The sequence below is a fragment of the Rattus norvegicus genome, chromosome 5 (genome assembly GCF_021556685.1).
Source record: "Rattus norvegicus strain SHRSP/BbbUtx chromosome 5, alternate assembly SHRSP_T2T, whole genome shotgun sequence".
Classification (NCBI taxonomy): domain Eukaryota; kingdom Metazoa; phylum Chordata; class Mammalia; order Rodentia; family Muridae; genus Rattus; species Rattus norvegicus.
The window spans coordinates 100,750,290-100,772,800 of NC_141538.1; the positions used below are offsets into that span (position 1 = coordinate 100,750,290).

General features: G+C 39.9%; 1 pseudogene across 1 annotated transcript in view; it reads left to right on the plus strand.

The window, feature by feature from the left end:
• Positions 1–20,266, plus strand: part of Fth1-ps2 (ferritin heavy chain 1, pseudogene 2) — a 74,951-nt pseudogene extending 54,685 nt beyond the window's left edge. The window contains exon 4 of the transcript XR_015621480.1: positions 19,447–20,266. The product of XR_015621480.1 is annotated as a ferritin heavy chain 1, pseudogene 2 (transcript). The remainder of the gene's footprint in view (positions 1–19,446) is intronic.
• Positions 20,267–22,511: the final 2,245 nt, after the last annotated feature.

The following is a 22,511-nucleotide window of genomic DNA, read 5'->3' on the forward strand; positions in this document are numbered from 1 at the left end:
GAAATGATCATATGGTTCTGTTCTTTCAGTTTGTTTATATGATGGATCACGTTGATGGTTTTCCGTATATTAAACCATCCCTGCATGCCTGGGATGAAGCCTACTTGATCATGGTGGATGATTGTTTTGATGTGCTCTTGAATTCGGTTTGCCAGAATTTTATTGAGTATTTTTGCGTCGATATTCATAAGGGAAATTGGTCTGAAGTTCTCTTTCTTTGTTGTGTCTTTGTGTGGTTTAGGTATAAGAGTAATTGTGGCTTCATAGAAGGAATTCGGTAGGGCTCCATCTGTTTCAATTTTGTGGAATAGTTTGGATAATATTGGTATGAGGTCTTCTATGAAGGTTTGATAGAATTCTGCACTAAACCCGTCTGGACCTGGGCTCTTTTTGGTTGGGAGACCTTTAATGACTGCTTCTATTTCCTTAGGAGTTATGGGGTTGTTTAACTGGTTTATCTGTTCCTGATTTAACTTCGATACCTGGTATCTGTCTAGGAAATTGTCCATTTCCTGAAGATTTTCAAATTTTGTTGAATATAGGTTTTTGTAGTAAGATCTGATGATTTTTTGAATTTCCTCTGAATCTGTAGTTATATCTCCCTTTTCATTTCTGATTTTGTTAATTTGGACACACTCTCTGTGTCCTCTCGTTAGTCTGGCTAAGGGTTTATCTATCTTGTTGATTTTCTCAAAGAACCAACTTTTGGTTCTGTTGATTCTTTCTATGGTCCTTTTTGTTTCTACTTGGTTGATTTCAGCTCTGAGTTTGATTATTTCCTGCCTTCTACTCCTCCTGGGTGTATTTGCTTCTTTTTGTTCTAGAGCTTTTAGGTGTGCTGTCAAGCTGCTGACATATGCTCTTTCCTGTTTCTTTCTGCAGGCACTCAGCGCTATGAGTTTTCCTCTTATCACAGCTTTCATTGTGTCCCATAAGTTTGAGTATGTTGTATCTTCATTTTCATTAAATTCTAAAAAGTTTATAATTTCTTTCTTTATTTCTTCCTTGACCAGGTTATCATTGAGTAGAGCATTGTTCAACTTCCACGTATATGTGGGCATTCTTCCCTTATTGTTATTTAAGACCAGTTTTAGGCCGTGGTGGTCCGATAGCACGCATGGGATTATTTCTATCTTTCTGTACCTGTTGAGGCCCGTTTTTTGACCAATTATATGGTCAATTTTGGAGAAAGTACCATGAGGAGCTGAGAAGAAGGTATATCCTTTTGCTTTAGGATAGAATGTTCTATAAATATCCATTAAGTCCATTTGGCTCATGACTTCTCTTAGTCTGTCGACATCACTGTTTAATTTCTGTTTCCATGATCTGTCCATTGATGAGAGTGGGGTGTTGAAATCTCCCACTATTATTGTGTGAGGTGCAATGTGTGTTTTGAGCTTTAGTAAGGTTTCTTTTACGTATGTAGGTGCCCTTGTATTTGGGGCATAGATATTTAGGATTGAGAGTTCATCTTGGTTGATTTTTCCTTTGATGAATATGAAGTGTCCTTCCTTATCTTTTTTGATGACTTTTAATTGAAAATTGATTTTATTTGATTTTAGAATGGCTACTCCAGCTTGCTTCTTCTGACCATTTGCTTGGAAAGTTGTTTTCCAGCCTTTCACTCTGAGGTAGTGTCTGTCTTTGTCTCTGAGGTGTGTTTCCTGTAGGCAGCAGAATGCAGGGTCCTCGTTGCGTATCCTGTTTCTTAATCTATGTCTTTTTGTTGGGGAGTTGAGGCCATTGATATTGAGAGATATTAAGGAATAGTGATTATTGCTTCCCGTTATATTCATATTTGGATGTGAGGTTATGTTTGTGTGCTTTCATTCTCTTTGTTTTGTTGCCAAGACGATTAGTTTCTTGCTTCTTCTAGGGTATAGCTTGCCTCCTTATGTTGGGCTTTACCATTTATTATCCTTTGTAGTGCTGGATTTGTAGAAAGATATTGTGTAAATTTGGTTTTGTCATGGAATATCTTCGTTTCTCCATCAATGTTAATTGAGAGTTTTGCTGGATACAGTAACCTGGGCTGGCATTTGTGTTCTCTTAGGGTCTGTATAACATCAGTCCAGGATCTTCTGGCCTTCATATTTTCTGGCGAGAAGTCTGGTGTGATTCTGATAGGTCTCCCTTTATATGTTACTTGACCTTTTTCCCTTACTGCTTTTAATATTCTTTCTTTATTTTGTGCGTTTGGTGTTTTGACAATTATGTGACGGGAGGTGTTTCTTTTCTGGTCCAATCTATTTGGAGTTCTGTAGGCTTCTTGTATGTCTATGGGTATCTCTTTTTTTAGGTTAGGGAAGTTTTCTTCTATGATTTTGTTGAAGATATTTACTGGTCCTTTGAGCTGGGAGTCTTCACTCTCTTCTATACCTATTATCCTTAGGTTTGATCTTCTCATTGAGTCCTGGATTTCCTGTATGTTTTGGACCAGTAGCTTTTTCCGCTTTACATTATCTTTGACAGTTGAGTCAATGATTTCTATGGAATCTTCTGCTCCTGAGATTCTCTCTTCCATCTCTTGTATTCTGTTGGTGAAGCTTGTATCTACAGCTCCTTGTCTCTTCTTTTGGTTTTCTATATCCAGGGTTGTTTCCATGTGTTCTTTCTTGATTGCTTCTATTTCCATTTTTAATTCCTTCAACTGTTTGATTGTGTTTTCCTGGAATTCTTTCAGGGATTTTTGCGATTCCTCTCTGTAGGCTTTTACTTGTTTATTAATGTTTTCCTGTGTTTCCCTAAGTGTGTTCATGTCTTTCTTGAAGTCCTCCAGCATCATGATCAAATATGATTTTGAAACTAGATCTTGCTTTTCTGGTGTGTTTGGATATTCCATGTTTGTTTTGGTGGGAGAATTGGGCTCCGATGATGGCATGTAGTCTTGGTTTCTGTTGCTTGGGTTCCTGCGCTTGCCTCTCGCCATCAGATTATCTCTAGTGTTACTTTGTTCTGCTATTTCTGACAGTGGCTAGACTGTCCTATAAGCCTGTGTGTCAGGAGTGCTGTAGACCTGTTTTCCTCTCTTTCAGTCAGTTATGGGGTCAGAGTGTTCTGCTTTCGTGCGTGTAGTTTTTCCTCTCTACAGGTCTTCAGCTGTTCCTGTGGGCCTGTGTCTTGAGTTCACCAGGCAGCTTTCTTGCAGCAGAAAATTTGGTCTTACCTGTGGTCCCGAGGCTCAGGTTTGCTCGCGGGGTGCTGCCCAGGGGCTCTCTGCAGCGGCAGCAACCAGGAAGACCTGTGCCGCCCCTTCCGGGAGCTTCAGTGCACCAGGGTTCCAGATGGTCTTTGGCTTTTTCCTCTGGCGTCCGAGATGTGTGTGCAGGGAGCAGTCTCTTCTGGTTTCCCAGGCTTGTCTGCCTCTCTGAAGGTTTAGCTCTCCCTCCCACGGGATTTGGGTGCAGAGAACTGTTTATCCGGTCTGTTTCCTTCAGGGTCCGGCGGTGTCTCTGGCAGGGGTCCTGCCGCTCCTGGGCCCTTCCCCACGGGAGCCCAGAGGCCTTATACAGTTTCCTCTTGGGCCAGGGATGTGGGCAGGGGTGAGCAGTGTTGGTGGTCTCTTCTGCTCTGCAGCCTCAGGAGTGCCCACCTGACCAGGCGGTTGGGTCTCTCTCTCACCGGGTCTGGGAGCAGAGAGCTGCTGCGGGCCGGGATCCGCGGGTGTGGGACTTCCGGTAAACACAGAACGTGCCCGGTCCTAGAGAAATTCTGCTTCCGTGTGTCCCAAGCTCACCAGGCAGCTTTCTTGCAGCAGAAAATTTGGTCTTACCTGTGGTCCCGAGGCTCAAGTTCGCTCGTGGGGTGCTGCCCAGGGGCTCTCTGCAGCGGCAGCAACCAGGAAGACCTGTGCCGCCCCTTCCGGGAGCTTCAGTGCCCAGGTCATATGTTATATCTGTCATCAAATTCTGTTCCAAAGCCAGTGAGGCCTTAAGAGATATGAAAGCTACTGAGTGGATTTGAGATGCCTTTTGTTCATGCCTTATGTGGGGTTCTCTTCACCAGGCTCTATTTCCAGGGGACCATGGAGTAGCCATAGATGGTTAGGACCAACAGACACAAAAAAATCACAACCCAGAGGTTCTGCGCATGATTCTTCTCCGGGTCTTCATGATGCAGAGGCTCTACGCACCTTCTCTAGGTCTTAGGCTGCCAGCTTAGTCAGTTATGTCTAGGATACACCTTCGAAGTCCACCTTCCACTGTCATTTGCCAGGAGACATTTCCTGTCCTGAAAGAAAGGAAGTCTGCTCCTTCCTCATGCAGTTTCTGTGCTGATGTTTTAAGCTCAGTCACATTACAATCCCTTGCTGGGTGCCAACAGTGGGTTCGGTGGGCGCATTTAAAATGTCCTGCTGATGGACAATCCTGCAGAAAGGATAGGGTTAGAGGAAAAATGAGAGGAAAATGGCCAGAGCCACGGTCCGGTTCTATGACCTTCTTAAAGTCTATCATCATGATGATAAAATATGATTTTAAATCTAAATCTTGTTTTTTCAGTGTGTTTGGATATGCAGTATTTGCTTTGGTGGGAGAACTCGACTCTGATGATGCAAAATAGGCTTGGTTTCTGTTGCTTGTGTTTCTGCACTTGCCTCTCGCCATCAGGTTGTCTCTGGTGTTAGCTTTTCTTGCTGTCTCTGACAGTGGCTTGACCCTCTTGTAGGCCTGTATGTAAGCACTCCTGTAGACCTGTTTTCTTTTTCTTTCAGCTGGTTCTGGGAACAGAATGTTCTGCTCTCAGGCTTGTAGTTGCTCCTGGCGGCTGGCTTTCTGCTTTCGGCGAGGGCAGCAACCGAAAGAGTCTTACCCGTGACTGTCCCTAGGTCTCTGTGTTCAGTGGACACAGATGGCACTAGGTGTTTTATTCTTGGATCGGGAATGTGGGCAGAGAGTATTCTCCTCTGATTTCTCAGGAGTGTCCCCACTTCTGAGGGTCTGCTTTCCCCCACTCCCCGCGGGATTTGGGTGCAGGGAACTGTTTGATCAGTTTGGTTCAGTTCAGACCTGAACTGCCGGTTCCTTCAGCTGACTGCTCCTATATTCCTGTGCCCAGAGGCACTATGCAGTTTTCTCTTGGGCCAGGGATGTGGGCAAAGGTAGGCAGAAGGGGCTGGCAGTCTGTCCTACGGTGTCAGGATTGTCCGCACTTCTGGGTGTTTAGCTCTCTCCCCCAGGGATTATATGTCATTTCATAGCTGGTGGTTGAAATCTTAACTCTCAACCTATACCAAAGTAGTTAAAATATATTAAATTACCGTGTCATGTATTAGCTGACAGTTAATCTTAATTACTGAAAATAATGGCTTTAAAGAGAATTTTTCTCAATTTGTGTTATGTATTTAATATAATATAATAAAATAGGCTTACAATTAAAACGGAGAATTATAAATTAAAATCACTTTATGTTGTTTATGCATAACTTGCTTTTTAAAATCATAGCTTTTTTTTCTAGTGGTAGCACTCGACAAAAAGTCTATTCTGGAATCTCAATACAATCAAGATGAAATATAATGAAATACAAGAAGAGAAAACGCTAACTGCTGTTCACAGGACACAGTTAAGGGAAGGAAAACGGCTTCCAACAAGCAGCATCATGGAACAATGCGATGCTTTCATTCAGAATGTGACATTAGGACAAGTCATAAAGCTATTTAGAAAAACATTTACAAAACTCTATTGACTATAAAATGGTTACAGAATACCTGTCTTAAATATTATTTTTAAAAAGGATTAAAATTGTTTGAAGAAACTGCTTAGGTGTTCAATTTTGATTCATTATATAAGAACACAGCCTATGAACATTTCTGTGACAGTTGAGAGGTCTTTTTATAAAATCCAATTTAAGCCATTTGCAGTGGTGTTTGGAAAATAAAAGATCCAGAGTATTATTAAAGCATCAATCTAAGGCGAATTATGAACTTCCTCAAATTCTTAACCTCTCTCTACTGACTGATCCATTAACCATCAAGGCATTTTGTGTGATTGTCCCTGAAGAGCATAAATGTCTATGTTTAGCCTGGAAAATGAATGCCATATTTTTTCATGTTCTTTATTTAAATGTTAGTTAGCTTCCTGCAATTATAACACATACCAGAGATAATTGAAATATAAAGAAAAAAAGTCATCTTGCCTTGCAGTTTTCAAGAACTCAGTGCCTGCTTTGAGGTCTGTGCTTGGGCAGGAGATCATGGCCACATATGTTAACCTCATAGACAAATGAAAAAGATCATAGCAAAGGGCTGAGCTCCACCTGTCTTTTTCAAGAATGCACCCCCAGGCACCTAAAGACCTTCTGATAAGTTATGTCTCCTAAATATTTCACCACCTTCTGAAGCTATATAGAAGAATAACCTTTAACATGAAAAATCCAAGCTAGAGAGTCCAGCATTTTCACATAAAGTAAAAACACACTCCATAAATTCACAATATGTGGTTACATTGTGTGTTTGTTTTCTCTTTATTTTTACTTTTATTGTTACCTAAATATTTTCTTAAAAAATATGTATTACCTTTGAGTCTAAAATGATGAATAGCATGTAAAAATGTAATTCACCTAGCAAAGAGTGCTATCAGTATTGGATAGCAGGTGGTATTTATTGCTGGTATGTTTGAGAAGCTATGATCACTGCCAAATAATATGAAGACATATGTAATCTATTAATCTAATTCTTATATAATAATTAACGTTTTTAAACTATTTTACTCATATTTTATTTGCTTATATAATTAATAGTTCTGAGATAGAGACAGGATTCTCATTTCTTTGCTGTTGCTGTGGTGAAACAATCAGTCTAGAAGAAATTTTTGGGATGAAAGGGTTTATTTCAGCTTACAGGTTTCAATATATCACTGAGGAAACTCAGAGCAATAACTTGAACAAGAAACCATGTACAGATGCTGTTCGCTGGCTCGCTGCCTGACTGTCCTCACAGAATTATGTTTAGTTCTTATCATTAAAGAATTTATAGGCCACCATATAATTAAAGGCCACCTTCCTAGGGATAGGAACACCTATAATGGACCAGGCACTCCTATCTTAATTAAAACTCAAGATAATCTCTATAGACATGTCTGCAGGTGAATCTGACCTGAGCAGTTCCTCAATTGAGGATAAGTCTTAGCTGTGTCACATAGGCAATTAAAGCTAGCTAGGGCAGATGGTAAAGCTTAAAGACACTATGCTACATTCTAGAGAAGTACTTCCCAAACTGAGCACCAATTAGGAGCATGATTCTGTGACATTTTCTGAGAATAAATCTATAATTAAATAAAATTCGTTGAATTTTATTTATAAACTTGTGAAAAACCTTATCTTTCACTCATTTTTTTTCCTTTTTTTGGCACTGGAGATTAAATTTGGGGCCTCAAACAACACTAAGCAGGAATTCTACCTCTGTATCACATTCCTATTCCCGTCCCTTATCTGAAATCTGAGGAAATCCAGTTCTTGAAAAGGACTGTGAAAGTCTTCAGTACTTTTCCTTCATACATATCCCCAAAATACCATTTTCTCTAGGGACTTTTATGCCCACTGGATAAATGGCAGCGTTTCACCTACTCTGAAACAGACTACAAACATCTGAAAGCACATAAGGGTACAAAGGGGACAGTGTATGTTTTGACAACAAGGTGCTGATACTGATATCTGATGTAAGTTAGCTAAAATGTGGCTGAAGAGGACATCTCAGCTGACACCAGATATCCAGGCAACTCAAAAAAGTATGCAGTGAAGATATCCGTAATATAACTAATACTAAAAAAAAAAGGTCATCTTTGTGTGGGATTCACATAAACACAAATGAGGCCTTGCCTTCACCCTTTGCCATTGTCAGCTAGCCTGAATACATTGAATGCCTATTATAGGTTGTATACTGCTCAGTGAAAGCGCCTGCATCCTCCTATGCGTGGCCCATGTATTCTTTTATGTTTCTAGGTGCCTGCCAGTGCTTGCCTTCCTAGTGCCTTCTGTACTATTGAATAAACTGTGTCTATCTGTCTACAGATCCTCATACCTTTTTCGACCCCCCCGCCACGTGTGACTATTTTCCTGGTTTCCAAGTTCAAGTTCAGACCTCACATTAATTCTAAGAAATAGAGAAAGAGAGAAGTGAAAATCAATTATGAAAATCAATAAAACAAAATTCATATGAAATTCACTGAAATAACATATAGTATTTATTTTAGTGGCTATTTGAGCTACATTAAAAAACGTATTAGATTAAATATGAAATAGACAACAGACTTCATCCATGTCTTAATTGACAAACCCAGCTATATCTGTCAAAGAAGCATTCTCTGGAAGCGTTCATTAGAGCATGAGAACAATCACTACTGGAAGGTAGAAGAAGCCTGAGATGGAACAATTATGAATCTTAAATCCACGGCAGTGCCATTTTAGTAAAAATTTAGAAATAAGTAAGTGGGATCCATCAGGAAATGACATAATGAATCGCTATTACCAAGAGCTCAGCATACTATTGGTAACCTGCACATGGAGAGATCAAATTGGCATCTGAGGAAAATATTTTCATTTTGTGCTTCTAAATACTTTGGGTTAAGACTCTTCCATGCCGGACTTGGCAAAGACTTCTCCTTAATCAATACCACTGGAGCAAGAGGAAGATTGGACCCATGATTAATTTCATGTTGTACTCACGGGAACTAAACAGCTGAGTAGATTTGTCTCTATAGTCCCTTTTCCCAGATGTAATTACAAATGGAATTGATCAACTCATGTGTCTCTACTAAGGCTGAAGCAGGCATATTAGAGCTGCTAGGGTGTGTAATAACTTAGTGCAGACCATCAGTCCTTCACACTATGGGGAATTGGATAGTAGAATCTTATTTTAAAAGAAAACACGTTTTCTTCTTCAAGTTATTCCTTTTCGTCAAGATTAAACAGCTTTCTTTTTGGCATCTTTGTGGAGTCTTGTGAGAGAAAGCTAAGAGCTGGATATTTATCAGCAGCATGTTAGAGTTCGGAGAGTAGGCTTGAATGATAAACGTGTTTGAAGATGCCCCAGTGCTCTACACTTAGTTTCTCGGTGAATCAGCTGCTGTGACTTTACAAGGTAAATAGTGTAAAGCTATCTTGATAATGATTGCATATGACCATCTTGTAAAACAATTAGGTATTTTCTGGAAATTATAATTATAAACAATACCAAAAACTTTTTCAAATTGTAAATATTATTCTTTTCCGAGTAATGCCCATTAACAGATAGAAATTTGGCCTGTTCCTTATTTGACAGTTTTGAAACCAACAGAAGCAAAATAAAATGCCCTAGATGAGTGTTTATGAAGCTGGCTTTATGAATAAGGGAAAATGTCAGTGGAAATGTTTGATTAAAATGTACCATGATGTCTAGGATCTCCTAAGAAGCATAACTGAGGCAGTGTCATCACAGATGCTAAAATCATGCTTCAGTCTTCACCCAGGAGGATGATCATCTGCAGGTCCAGAACAGAGAGCTGGGATCTAAGTGCTGTCACTAACACATTTGACAACTTAGAAACATGAGAGAGATCCATGTTATTAATCCATGCTTTGAAAACGTAAAACCAGGTTATTTGTTTTTCAAAGCATGCGCGTTCCATTTGCTGCCTTGCCATGCTGTAATTCATTGTATAGCCCACCAGTTTCCTAAAAAATTTGGGTTTGAGTATATTATACATTTTCTCTACATTTTAAGGATCGGCATATGCTCTCATCCAGTGAGATCCAGAACTAGTGTGGCTGATTGCACTATAAATTTTCTTCAAGGAGCTTTAGTGCACTGTTCTACAAATATCCTCAGCCAATGAGCTGTTCATCACAGCACTCTGAAGTGAGCGCATGCTGCAATGTGTGTTATTATGCCACCGTGGCCTTCCTCCTGGCCATTTATTTTGTATAACCAACAGTTTCGATGTCTAATAGCTGACTAAAGTTGCGCAGGTGCACAGTAATACTTTCCAGGAAGAACCATCATTCTGGGTGGTAAAATTCAAGTTGTGCAAAACCTCATAACGTCTGCAAGAGAATGATTGATACAACAATGTGAAAATTCAGGAGGCAATTAGGTAAATGGTAGAAACTTTGACCTTGGGGAGAGCACTGTAACCATCACTGAACCAGCATGGACCAGGATATAGACATGGCTTCCAGGAGCTGAAAAGAGAGATGGGGAGACTGACAGTAAAGGAATATATATGCAGTGGGACTGTATTTTAAAAGGACTATGGAAGCTCTAACTCTCTGGAAGCTTTCCCTTTCTAGGGGTCTTTACCTTGCTCTTCCTCTTCCCTCCCTTCTCTCCTTCCTCCTGACGCGCTCTGTCTTGCCCATCATCCTGCATGTGCCCCCTCCCCATATCTGTACCTACTTGTATCAGCTTTACAAAAAAGCATGAAAGATCATGTCACACATTCTTTTTGCTTAGAAATGAAAATAATGTTGAAAGACATGTATTGTTTTTTAAGTTATCTTCTATGGGAATTTTGTCAAGGTTATATAAAGCTGTGAATCTATCTTTATTGTAAGAATGGCTCTGGTAATTATTTCCTATTTATTTCTGTCCTTTTGACTAGAAGCATGCTATCAGGACACTTATTAGCTATTATGCCTTTATGGTCCAGGTATCAGGTTTCTACTAACTTTTGAAGTGTAAAAATTAGCTTTAGCAAAACAAAATTTCTGAGTAGTAATAGTAATGAGATCCATTAATTTTTGATATATATAGCATAATTTGAGCTCACTTGTGTCTTAGGTTTGGAACTGTTTTATCCCCTCTACAAACCAAATCTATATTTACAAACCTTCATTTTCATGATAAATAAACAAAAAGAAGAGGAAGGTAAGGAAAAAATGAAAGAAAACAGTGATCTAGAAAAAAGAAGTAATTGTCCCTCAACCAAAGAATGTATAAAGAAAATGTGGTACATTTGCACAATGGAATATTATTCCACTATTAAAAGAGAAGGACCTTAGATGAAATGCCCTACAATGGGGAGAGGGAATTTGTAGAGCCCACCTCCTTTAGGAAGACAGGGCATTAAGTGGAGGAATGGGGTTCCCATCCCAGTCAAAAATTCTGAGCCAGAATCTTCCTGTCTGAAAAAAACTGCAGGGACAAAAATGAAGAAGAGCCTGATGAAAAGGAGGTCCAGTGACAGGCCAAAATTGGGATCCAGCTCAAGGCCGGACACTGTTACTGATGCTATGGTGTGCTCACAAAAAGGGGCCTAATATGACTGCCCTCTGAAAGACCAAACAAGCAGCTGAAAGAGTCAGATACACCCAACCAATGGATAGAAACTGCTGACCCCTGTGGTTCAATTAGGGAAAGCTTGAAGGAGCTGAGGAGGAAGATGATTTTATAAGAAGACCAACAGTCTCAACTAATATGGACCCCGAGATCTCTCAGACACTGAGCCACCCCTAGGTAGCATACACCAGCTGATAAGAAGCCCCTGATGCATATATATGTAAAGCATAATTTGAGCTCCATAATGTCTTGGGTTTGGAACTATTTTGTCCCCTATACAAACCAATTCTATATTTAAAAGACTTTATTTTCATGATAAATCATCAAAATGAAGAAAAGGGGAAGGAAAAGATGAGAGAAAGCAGTGGTTTAGAGAAAACAACCTAATTGAATACAGCAGTGGACTGATGGGTCTTGATTCAGTGAGAGAAGATGTACCTAACATCCCAGAGACTGGGGGTCCCTGGGAGTAGGGAAGTCTGTTCGGGTGATGGTGAGGGATGGGGACATCTTTGTGAGAAGCAAGGAGGAGGTTGGAATGTGGAACACTCAGAGGGTGGACTGGGACAGGGATAAAGTCTGGACAGTAAAAAGAAGATTAAAAAAAACAATGACATCATAAAATCTGAAGGCAAGTGAATGGAACTAAAAAAGATCTTTCTGAGGGAGGTAACCTGTACCTTAAAATACCAACATGTTATATGCTTATTATAAGTGGATATTATCTATAAAGTATCCAAAGAAGCTAAGTAACAAACAGGGCCCAAGTGAGGATAAGTAAATCTCATTGATAAGTGCAAAGAGAACAGACATGGGCAGGAAGGGAGGGAGGGGATTTATAAGTAGAGAACAGGGGAGGGAGATAGAAAGGATCAAGTAGGGAAAGGACAGTGGGAGACAGTACTGGGAGAAAGAACTAGAATCCGAGTAGGAATGGAAATCTCGGTAAAGAGCTAGAAACCTAGAACAATAGTAACTCCCAGGCATCTATGATGGTGACCCAGAATAAAACTCAGAGCAACAGTGGATACATAACCTCAAATGGTCATCTTCTCTAACCAGAAAAGACTGGAGGGATTAGGACACCAATCCAACCTCATGGCCTTCAACCCACAATTTGTTTTGCCTACAAAGTATGCAGGGATAAAAGGAGCATAAGAGGAGAGAATGGCCAGACAATGATTTCCCAGCTTAAGACCCACACTATGCAAGAAACGTCACTCCAGATACTATTAAAGATATACTGGATCTACACCCAGAGCTAAGACTATCCCATAGACCTCCATACCCAGAGAGAGCTAGGCTCCCAGGAATGCTCTCACTCCTAAAAATCAAAAGCTCACAGACACACAGGAGGCATGAACTCCAGTGAGACAGCAAGATCAACTAACATCAGAGATAACCAGATGGCAATAGGCAAGTACGAGAACCTAAGCAACAGAAACCAAGGCTACTTGGCATCATCAGAACCCAGTTCTCCCACTACAGCAAGTCCTTGATACCCCAACATACCTGAAAAGAAAGATTTGGATTTAAAATCCCATCTCACTATGATGATAGAGGACATTAACAAGGATATAAATAACTCACTTAAAGAAATACAGGACAACACAAGTAAAAATGTAGAAGCCCTTAAAGAGGAAACACAAGAATCCCTTAAAGAGTTACAGGAAAACACAACCAAAGCGGTGAAGGAATTGAACAAAACCATCCAGGATCTAAAAATGGAAATAGAAGCAATAAAGAAATAACAAAGAAAGACAACCCTGGATATAGAAAATGCTGTTAAGAGATCAAGAGTCAGAGATGTAAGCATCACAAACAGAATACAAGAGATAAAAAAGAGAATCTTGGGGGCAGAAGATATCATAGAAAACATTGACATAACCATGAAAGAAAATGCAAAATTCAAATAGCTCCTAACCCAAAACTTCCAGGAAATCCAGGATACAATGAGAAAACCAAACCTAGGGATAATAGGTATAGAAGAGAATGAAGATTCACAATTTCAAGGGACAATAAATATCTTCGACAAAATTACAGAAGAAAAAACCCTAAATTAAAGAGAAATGCCCGGGAACATACAAGAAGCCTACAGAACTCCAAATACATTGGACTGGAAAAGAAATTCCTCCTGTTGCATAATAGTTCAAACACTAAATGCACAAAACAAAGAATATTAAAAACAGTAAAGGAAAAGGTCAAGTAACATATAAAGGCAGACCTATCAAAATTACACTAGATTTCTCAAGACAATGAAAGTTACAAGATCTAGGGCAGATGTCAAACAGACCCTAAGAGAACACAATGCCAACCAAGACTACTATACTCAGCAAATTACTCTTAATTACCATGAATGGAGAAACCAAGATATTCCATGACAAAACCAAATTTACACAATATCTTTCCACAAATCCAAACTACAAAGGATAATGGATGGAAAACTCCAGCAAAAAGGGGGAAACAATACCCTAGAAAAAGCAAGAAAGTGGTCTTTCAACAAACCCAAAAGAAGATAGCCACAAAAACATAATTCTACCTCCAACAACAAAAATAACAGGAAGCAACAATGACTATTCCTTAATATGTCTTAACATCAATGAACTCACCATGAATAAAAAGACATAGACGAATACACTAATAGACTGGATATGTAATCAGGATCCAGCATTTTGCTGCATACAGGAAATGGACCTCAGTGACAAAGACAGACACTACCTCAGAGTAAATGGATGGAAAAAATTTTACAACCAAATGATCCCAAGAAACAAGCTGCAGTAGCCATTCTAATGTTGAAAAAAAATCAACTTTCAACCAAAAGTTATCAAAAAAGATAAGGAATACTAATGAAAAGGTAAAATCTACCAAGATGACCTCTCAATTCTGAACATCTATGCACCAAATATAAGGGCAACCACATTCATAAAAGAAACTTTACTAAAGCACAAAGCGTACAATGAACCCCGCACAATAATAGTGGATGACCTCAACACCCTACTCTCATCAATGGTCAGATCATGGAAACAGAAATTAAACAGAAACAGTGAAACTAACAGAAGTTATGAACCAAATGGATTTTAAAATTTCTATAGAATATTTCATGCTAAAACAAAAGAATATACCTTCTTCTCAGCACCTCATAATACCTTCTCCAAAATTGACCATATAATGGGTCACAAAACAGGCCTTAACAGATACAAGATGATTGACATAATCTCATGCATCCTATCAGACCACCACAGACTAAGGCTGGCCTTAATAACAACAAAAACAACAGAAAGCCCACATACACATGAAAGCTGAACAACTCTGTAATAAATGATGATATTGTCAAGGAAGAAACAAAGAAAGAAATTAAAGACTTCTTATAATTTAATGAAAATGAAGGTACAACATATGGGACACACTTATGGTACAAACTTATGGGACACAATGAAAGCAGTGCTAAGAGAAAAACTCATAGCTCTGAGTGCCTGCAAAAAGAAACAGGAGAGAGCATACAGTACCAGCTTGACAGCACACCTAAAAGTTCTAGAACAAAAAGAAGCAAATAGAAATATAGAAGCAAAAAGATATATATATATATATATATATATATATATATATATATATATATATATATATATATATATCCAGGAACTGGTTCTTTGAGAAAATCAACAAGTTAGATAAACTTTTAGCCAGATTAACCAGAATGCACAGAAACAGTATCCACATTAACAAAATCAGAAATGAAAAGGGAGATGAAACAACAGAATCTGTGAAAATTCAAAACATCATCAGATCCTACTACAAAACCCTATACTCAACAAGTCTGGAAAATCTGGATGAAATGGACAATTTTCTACACAGGTTTCAGGTATCAAAGTTCAGTCAGGATCAGATAAACCATCTAAACAGTCGCATAACCCCTAAAGGAATAGAAGCAGACATTGAAAGTCTCCCAACCAAAAGAAACCCAGGACCAGGTGAATTTAGAGGAGAATTCTATCAGACCTTCACAGAAGACCTAATACCAATATTCTCCAAACTATTCCACAAAATAGAAATAGAAGGATCACTACTCAGTTTCTTCTATGAAGCCACAACTACATTTATACCTAAAGCACAGGAAGACCCAACAAAGAAAGAATTTCAGACATTTTTACATAAATATCTATGCAAAAATACTCAATAAAATTCTCCCAAAACAAATCAAAAAGCACATAAAATGCTCATCCATAAGGATCAAGAGGGCTTCATCCCAGGGATGCAGGGATGGTTCAATATACAGAAATCCATCAAGGTAATCCACTATATAAATCAACTCAAAGGAAAAAAACACATAATCATCTCATTAGTCTTTGACAGAATTCAATATCCCTTCATGACAAAAGTCTTGGAATGATCAAGAAATCAAGGCCCGTACCTAAGCATAGTAAAAGCAATATACAGCAGACCCATAGCCAGCATCAAAGTGAATGACTAGAAGCTTGAAGCAATTCCACTAAGATTTTAGGACTAAGGAACCACTCTCCCTATATATTCAACATAGTACGTGAAGACCTAGCCAGAGCAATTAGACAACAAAAGAAGGTCAAAGGGATACAAATTGTAAAGGAAGAGGTCAATATACCACTATTTGCAGATGATAGGATAGTATACTTAAGTGTCCCCAAAAATTCCACCAGAGAATTTCCACAGCTGATAAACTACTTCAACGAAGTGATGACTATAAAATTAATAGAAATCAGTAACCCTCCTCTACTCAAAGGATAAACAAGTTGAGGTTGAAATTAGGAAAACAACACCCTTCACTATAGTCACAAATAATAAAGAATTCCTTGGTGTGACTCTATCCAACCAAGTGAAAGATCTGTAGGATAAGAAGATCAAGTCTCTGAAGAAAGAAATCAAGGGAATTCTCAGAAGATGGAAATTTTTTCCATGCTCATGGATTGGCAGGATCAATATAGGAAAAAAAATGGCGTCTTGCCAAAAGCAATCTGCAGATTCAATGCAATCCCCATCAAAATTCCGACTCAATTCTTCATAGAGTTAGAGCAATTTGCAATTTCATTTGGAATAACAAAAATTCTAGAATAGTGAAAATCTATTCTCAACAATAAAAGCACTTCTGGGGGAATCACCATTCCTGACCTCAAGCTGTATTGCAAAGTGTTGTGTTTGTAAGAAGATAAAAAGAGGTGGGCTATGATCTATGGAGGTATGGTGAGAAATGGGAAAGGGGGTGCCTCAGCAGGCCCATGCTAAGACATCACTTCCCCCAGGGGTACCAGATACAGGACTGTATAGTATAGAATAGAGTTTATCAGAGCAATGGGAGGGGAGTTAAGAAGGTAGTATGGGCAGAGAGAGGGGGGAGGGGGATGAAAGGGGGAGGGAGGAAGAAGAAGAAGAAGAAGAAGAAGAAGAAGAAGAAGAAGAAGAAGAAGAAGAAGAAGAAGAAGAAGAAGAAGAAGAAGACGAAGAAGAAGAAGAAGAAGAAGAAGAAGAAGAAGAAGAAGAAGAAGAAGACGAAGACGAAGACGAAGACGAAGAAGAAGAAGAAGAAGAAGAAGAAGAAGAAGAAGAAGAAGAAGAAGAAGAAGAAGAGGAGGAGAAGGAGGAGAAGGAGGAGGAGAAGGGGGGGAGGGGGAGGGGGAGGAGGAAGAAGGAGGAGGAGGAAGAAGAGGAGGAAGAAGGAGGAGGAGGTGGAGGAGGAGGAGGAGGAAGGAGAAAGAAGAACAAGAGCAAGAACAAGAAGAACAAGGACAAGAAGAACAAGAAGAATAGAGGAGTAGAATAGAGGCCAGCCATGAGCATGTAGAGAGAAGGGGAAGGGAATGGGGAGAGGGCAGACAAAGGGGAAGAGGGAAAGTGCAAGAGAGAGAGCAAGAGAGAACAAAAGAGTGAGAAGGGGGCAAGCAGCCCCTTTTATGGTATCAGGCAAACTGTGGGGTGGAGCATACCTGGCTGTTGACAGGTATCTGTGGGGGTGGAACTTAGACAGAATGCTAACACAGAGAAATCTTGATAAAAACTTGATGCTATTGGTACAGAGACAGGCAGATAGATAAGTGGAATAGAATTGAAGACCCAGAAATGAACTCACATACCTATGGCCACTTGATCTTTGACAAAGGAGCTAAAACCATCCAGTGGAAAAAAGACAGCATTTTCAACAAATGATTCTGGTTCAACTGGAGAAGAATGCAAATTGATCCATTCTTTCTTTATTTTTTTTTACTTTTATTGGATTTTTTTAAATTACATTTTAACTGTTATCCCCTTTCCTGGATTCCCCTCCAGAAACCCACTATCCCATCCCTCCTGTCCCTGCTTCTATGAGAGTGCTACCTCAGGCACCCACTCCCTCCCTCCTCCCTGCCCTGACATTCACCTACATCTGGGTTGACAGGACAAAGGGCTTCCTTTCCCACTGATGCTCAACAAGGCCATCCTCTGCTACATAGGTGGATGAAGCCATAGGTCCATCCCTGTGTTCTCTAGGGATGGTGGTTTAGTCACTGGGAGCTCTGGCTGGTCTGGTTTGTTGATATTGTTATTCTTCTTATGGGATTGCAAACCCCTCAGCTAATTCATTCCTTTCTCTAACTCCTCCTCTGGGGATCCTGTTCTCAGTTCAATGATTGGCTGTTTACATCCACCTCTGTATTTGTTAGGCTCTGGCAGAGCCTCTCAGGAAACAGATATATCAGCCTCCTGTAAGCATGCACTTCTTGGTATCTGCAATAGTGTCTGGGTTTGGTGACTGTATATGGGAGGGATCTCCAAGTGAGGAAGTCTCTACATGGCCTTTCCTTCCATCATTGCTCCACACTTTGTATCTGTATTTCCTCCTGTGAGTATTTTTGTTGCCCCTTCTAAGAAGGACTGAAGCATTCACATGTCCTTCATTCTTCTTGAGCTTCCTGTGGTCTGTGAATTTTATCTTGGGTGTTCCAAGCTTTTTGGCTAATATCCACTTATCAGTGAGCACGTATCATGTGTGTTCCTTTGTGATTGGGTTACCTCACTCAGGATGATATTTTCTAGTTCCATCCATTTGCCTAAGAATTTCATGAAGTCATTTGTTAATAGCTGAGTAGTATTCCATTGTATAAAGGTACCACATTTTCTGTATCTATTCTTCTGTTGAAAGGCATCTGGTTCTTTCCAGCTTCTGGCTTTTATAAATAAGGCTGCTATGAACATAATGTAGCATGCATTCCTCTTATATGTTGGAGCATCTTTTCGGTATATGATATCCAGGAATGGTATAGCTGGGTCCTCAGGTATCACTATGTCCAATTTTCTGAGGAACCTCCAGACAGATTTCCAGAGGGATTGTAGCAACTTGCAATCCCACCAACAATGGTGGGAGTGTTCTTCTTTCTCCACATTCTCACCAGCATCTGCTGTCAGCTGAGTTTTTGATCTTAGTCATTCTGACTGGTGTTAGGTGGAATCTCAGGGTTGCTTTGATTTGCATTTCCCTGATGAGTAAGGATGTTGAACATTTCTTTAGGTGCTTCATGGCCATTCAGTATTCCTCAGTTGAGAATTGTTTAGCTCTGTACCCCATTTTTCTGTTCAGATTTTATTTGAAATCTAATTCAAATTGTCAAACTACAAAAGAAGGGAAGGCATCCATATAATTTGACTATGTGACTAAGTCACAATATCCTGAAACAAAATACTACCAGCAGATCCCTTATCCACATTTCTGATGAAATTCATAAGCACAATAAAAATTTCATCTTGAGAAAACAGCCAGAACAGAAGTAATTTATACAATATAAAACAAGGACAGGTCTACAGATGTAGTTACTCGTGGGTTTATACATGTTTTCACAAACCAAACTCATGTACTTTGATTATCTAGAGTCTAGCTTCTTGAGTTCTTTGTATATATTGAATATAAGTCCTATATCTGATGTAGGATTGGTAAAGATCTTTTCCAAATCTGTTGGTTGCCATTTTGTTCTAATGACAGTGTCCTTTGCCTTACAGAAGCTTTACAATTTTATGAGATCCCATTTGTAGATTGTTGATCTTAGAGAGCATAAGCCATTGACGTTCTGTTCAGGAAAATTTCCCCTGTGCCCATGTGTTCGAGGGTCTTCCCCACTTTCTCTTCTATTATTTTCAGTGTATTTGGTTTCATGTGGAGGTCCTTGATTCACTTGATCCACTTGGTGTTGATCTTCATACAGGGTGATAAGAATGGATCAGTTTGGCCAGACATTCTTGCCCAGAGTCGCGGCGGTTTCTTGCTTCAACAGTGCTTGAATGGAACCAGTGCTGATCCCTCTGACCCACGCAGGCCAATTGGAGCCTGAGCCCTTTGCAACTTCTTTGCTCCACCGCTCCACCCTCGCCTCTGTGCCTAGCCAAGCTGCCGACATGACCACTGAGTCTCCTCGCAAGTGCACCAGAACTACCACCAGGACTCTGAGGCTGCCATCAACCGCCAGATCAACCTGGAGTTGTATGCCTCCTATGTCTACCTGTCTATGTCTTGTTATTTTGACAGGGATGATGTGTCTCTGAAGAACTTTGCCAAGTACTTTCTCCATCAATCTCATGAGAAGAGAGAACATGCTGAGAAACTGATGAAGCTGCAGAACCAACGAGGTGGACGAATCTTCCTGCAGGATATAAAGAAACCAGACCGTGATGACTGGGAGAGCGGGCTGAACGTGATGGAGTGTGCACTGCACTTGGAAAAAGAGTGTGAATCAGTCACTACTGGAACTTCACAAACTGGCTACTGACAAGAATGATCCCCACTTATGTGGCTTAATTGAGACGCATTACCTGAATGAGCAGGTCAAATGCATTAAAGAACTGGGTGACCACGTGACCAACTTACGCAAGATGGGAGCCCCTGAATCTGGCATGGCAGAATATCTCTTTGAGGAGCACATCCTGGGACACAGTGATGAGAGCTAAGCTGACGTCCCCAAGGCCATGAGACTTTACTGGTCACTGAGGCAGTGCATGCATGTCAGGCTGCCTTTATCTTTTCTATAAGTTGCACCAAAACATCTGCTTAAGTTCTTTAATTTGTACCATTTCTTCAAATAAAGAATTTTGGTACCCCCCAAAAAAAGAATGGATCAGTTTGCATTGTAGACTCCCCTGAGCTCCCAAGCACTAAAGTATCAACCACAGAGTATACACATGGAGGGTCTGGTGGCTCCAGCTGCAAATGTAACAGAGGATGAAATTGTCTGGTATCAATGGGAGGACAAGCCCTTGGTCCTGTGAAGGCCAGATTCCCCAGTGTAGGGGAAGGCCAGTGTGGTACAGTGGGAATGGGTGGGTTGAGGGGGAGGTATTCTCATAGAAGCAATGGGAGAAGGGAAAGAAGAGGGGGGAACCAGGAAAGGAGATAACATTTGAAATATAAATACATTACGTATTCAATAAAAAAAAAAGAAAAAAGATATACTGGTATACTTGTCAGGAGCCTAGCATAACTGTATTCAGAGAGGCTTCACACAGCAACTGGTGGAAACAGATGCGGAGACCCACAGCCAAATATTACGTGGAGCTTAAGGAATTCTGTGGAAGACAGGAAAGGAGGATTGATGGAAACAGAGAGGTCAAGAATGCCACAAGAAAACCTAAAGAATCAACTAACCTGGGACCACGGTGGCTCACAGAATCTGACCTGCCAACCAGACAGCATGCCTAGTGCCTTTGTAGGTATGTAACAGATATGCAGCTTAGTCTCCATGGGGGACTCCTAAACTGGAGGCAGGGACTTTTTCTACTATGACTACATTGCCTTCCTTTGTGTCCCTTTCTCTTAACTGGGCTGCCTTGTATAGCCTCAATAGAAGAAGGTGGGCCCAGTTTTTCCGCAATTTGTTATGACAAAACTGGTTGATATCCTGAGGAGGCCTTCCTTTTCTGAAGAGAAAGAAACAGGTGGGACAGGGGAGAGGATAGGGATGGACTGGGAGAATACGAGTGAAGGGAAATGGTGATCAAGATGTAGAGTTAACATGCCTTGACTGTATTAGGACTTTATTGAACCCAAATACCACAAAATTCTTTAGCTCAGCCCTGCTAGCCTTAATTGAGAAAGTGGAAATTTAAGATGGGATCCGTGCCTTGTATGGTGTCAACACCCATGGCGTGGTTTAGTATACGTACCATGTGCTTGTTTTTCTGCTTGTGAACTTGTGAGATAGAAAAACGGCTACCTAGTCATCCAATTTTACTGTTTTTATTTTTATTGGATATTTTGTGTACTTACATTTCAAATGTTATCCCCTTTCTCCCCTCTCCCAACCCCTTCCCCTGCTTCTATGAAGATGCTCCCACTCCCACCCACCCACTCTCAATTATACTTGTTATCATTCATTCACATAATAAATTTGGATTGTGCACTTGAAAAAAAGATGTAGAGTTAATTAATTAATTAGTTAATTAAAAAGAAAAATAATAAACACATCTAGACCTCTCACATTCATTGTTCCTGTCTACCCTTATCTTTAGCATTCCTTTTTTGTTTGTTTGTAATTTGATACAGGGTCTCTCAATGTAGCCGATATGAGTGTGGAAATGGCTACATATTCTAGGCATGCTTCAGCCTTCTAAACCCAGAGGTGACAGGGGTGTCTTAAGACCCCCTCTCAACAAAATGACCCAATTTTAGTGTCCCAAAATATTATAGCTCACAACATGAGGGACTCTGCTTTTAAAGAAGCTTTATTCTGAGTGTAGACAACCCTGAAAACATTGAATGAAATCTCCTGTCTGTATCCAGTGACCCCAGACAGCTATCACTATTGAGTTAACAAAAATGTTGCCAGTCTCCCTCTGGAATTTCAGATCATATACTATTGTCTTTCATATGAGAGGCCTTTGCATCTTCTAATTGATAATATTGTCCTAAAAGATTTATTGAATCTCACCTCATGATCATAGCTTAGTGTTACCCTGTTCTACTGGGACATTTAAAAAGCAGCCTGTTAATTTGGAATCAGTTTCAATTTAAAGTTGCTTTTAGATACAATAGATGATAAATAGAACAGCTGGTGTCCAAGGCACACAAAGAAGAGTATGACTCACACTAGGCTGTGTATATATTGTGACTATTTAGGACATATGCCCTGGAGTCAGACATACCTGAATCTGAGACACAGGTGCTTTTTAAAAATTCAAATCATTTGCCTAACCTTTAATTTTTCCCTGGAAAAATGTAGGATGATGTGAACAATGTTAATGATAGAGAATTGCGAAGAGTCAAAATAAGAAAATACAT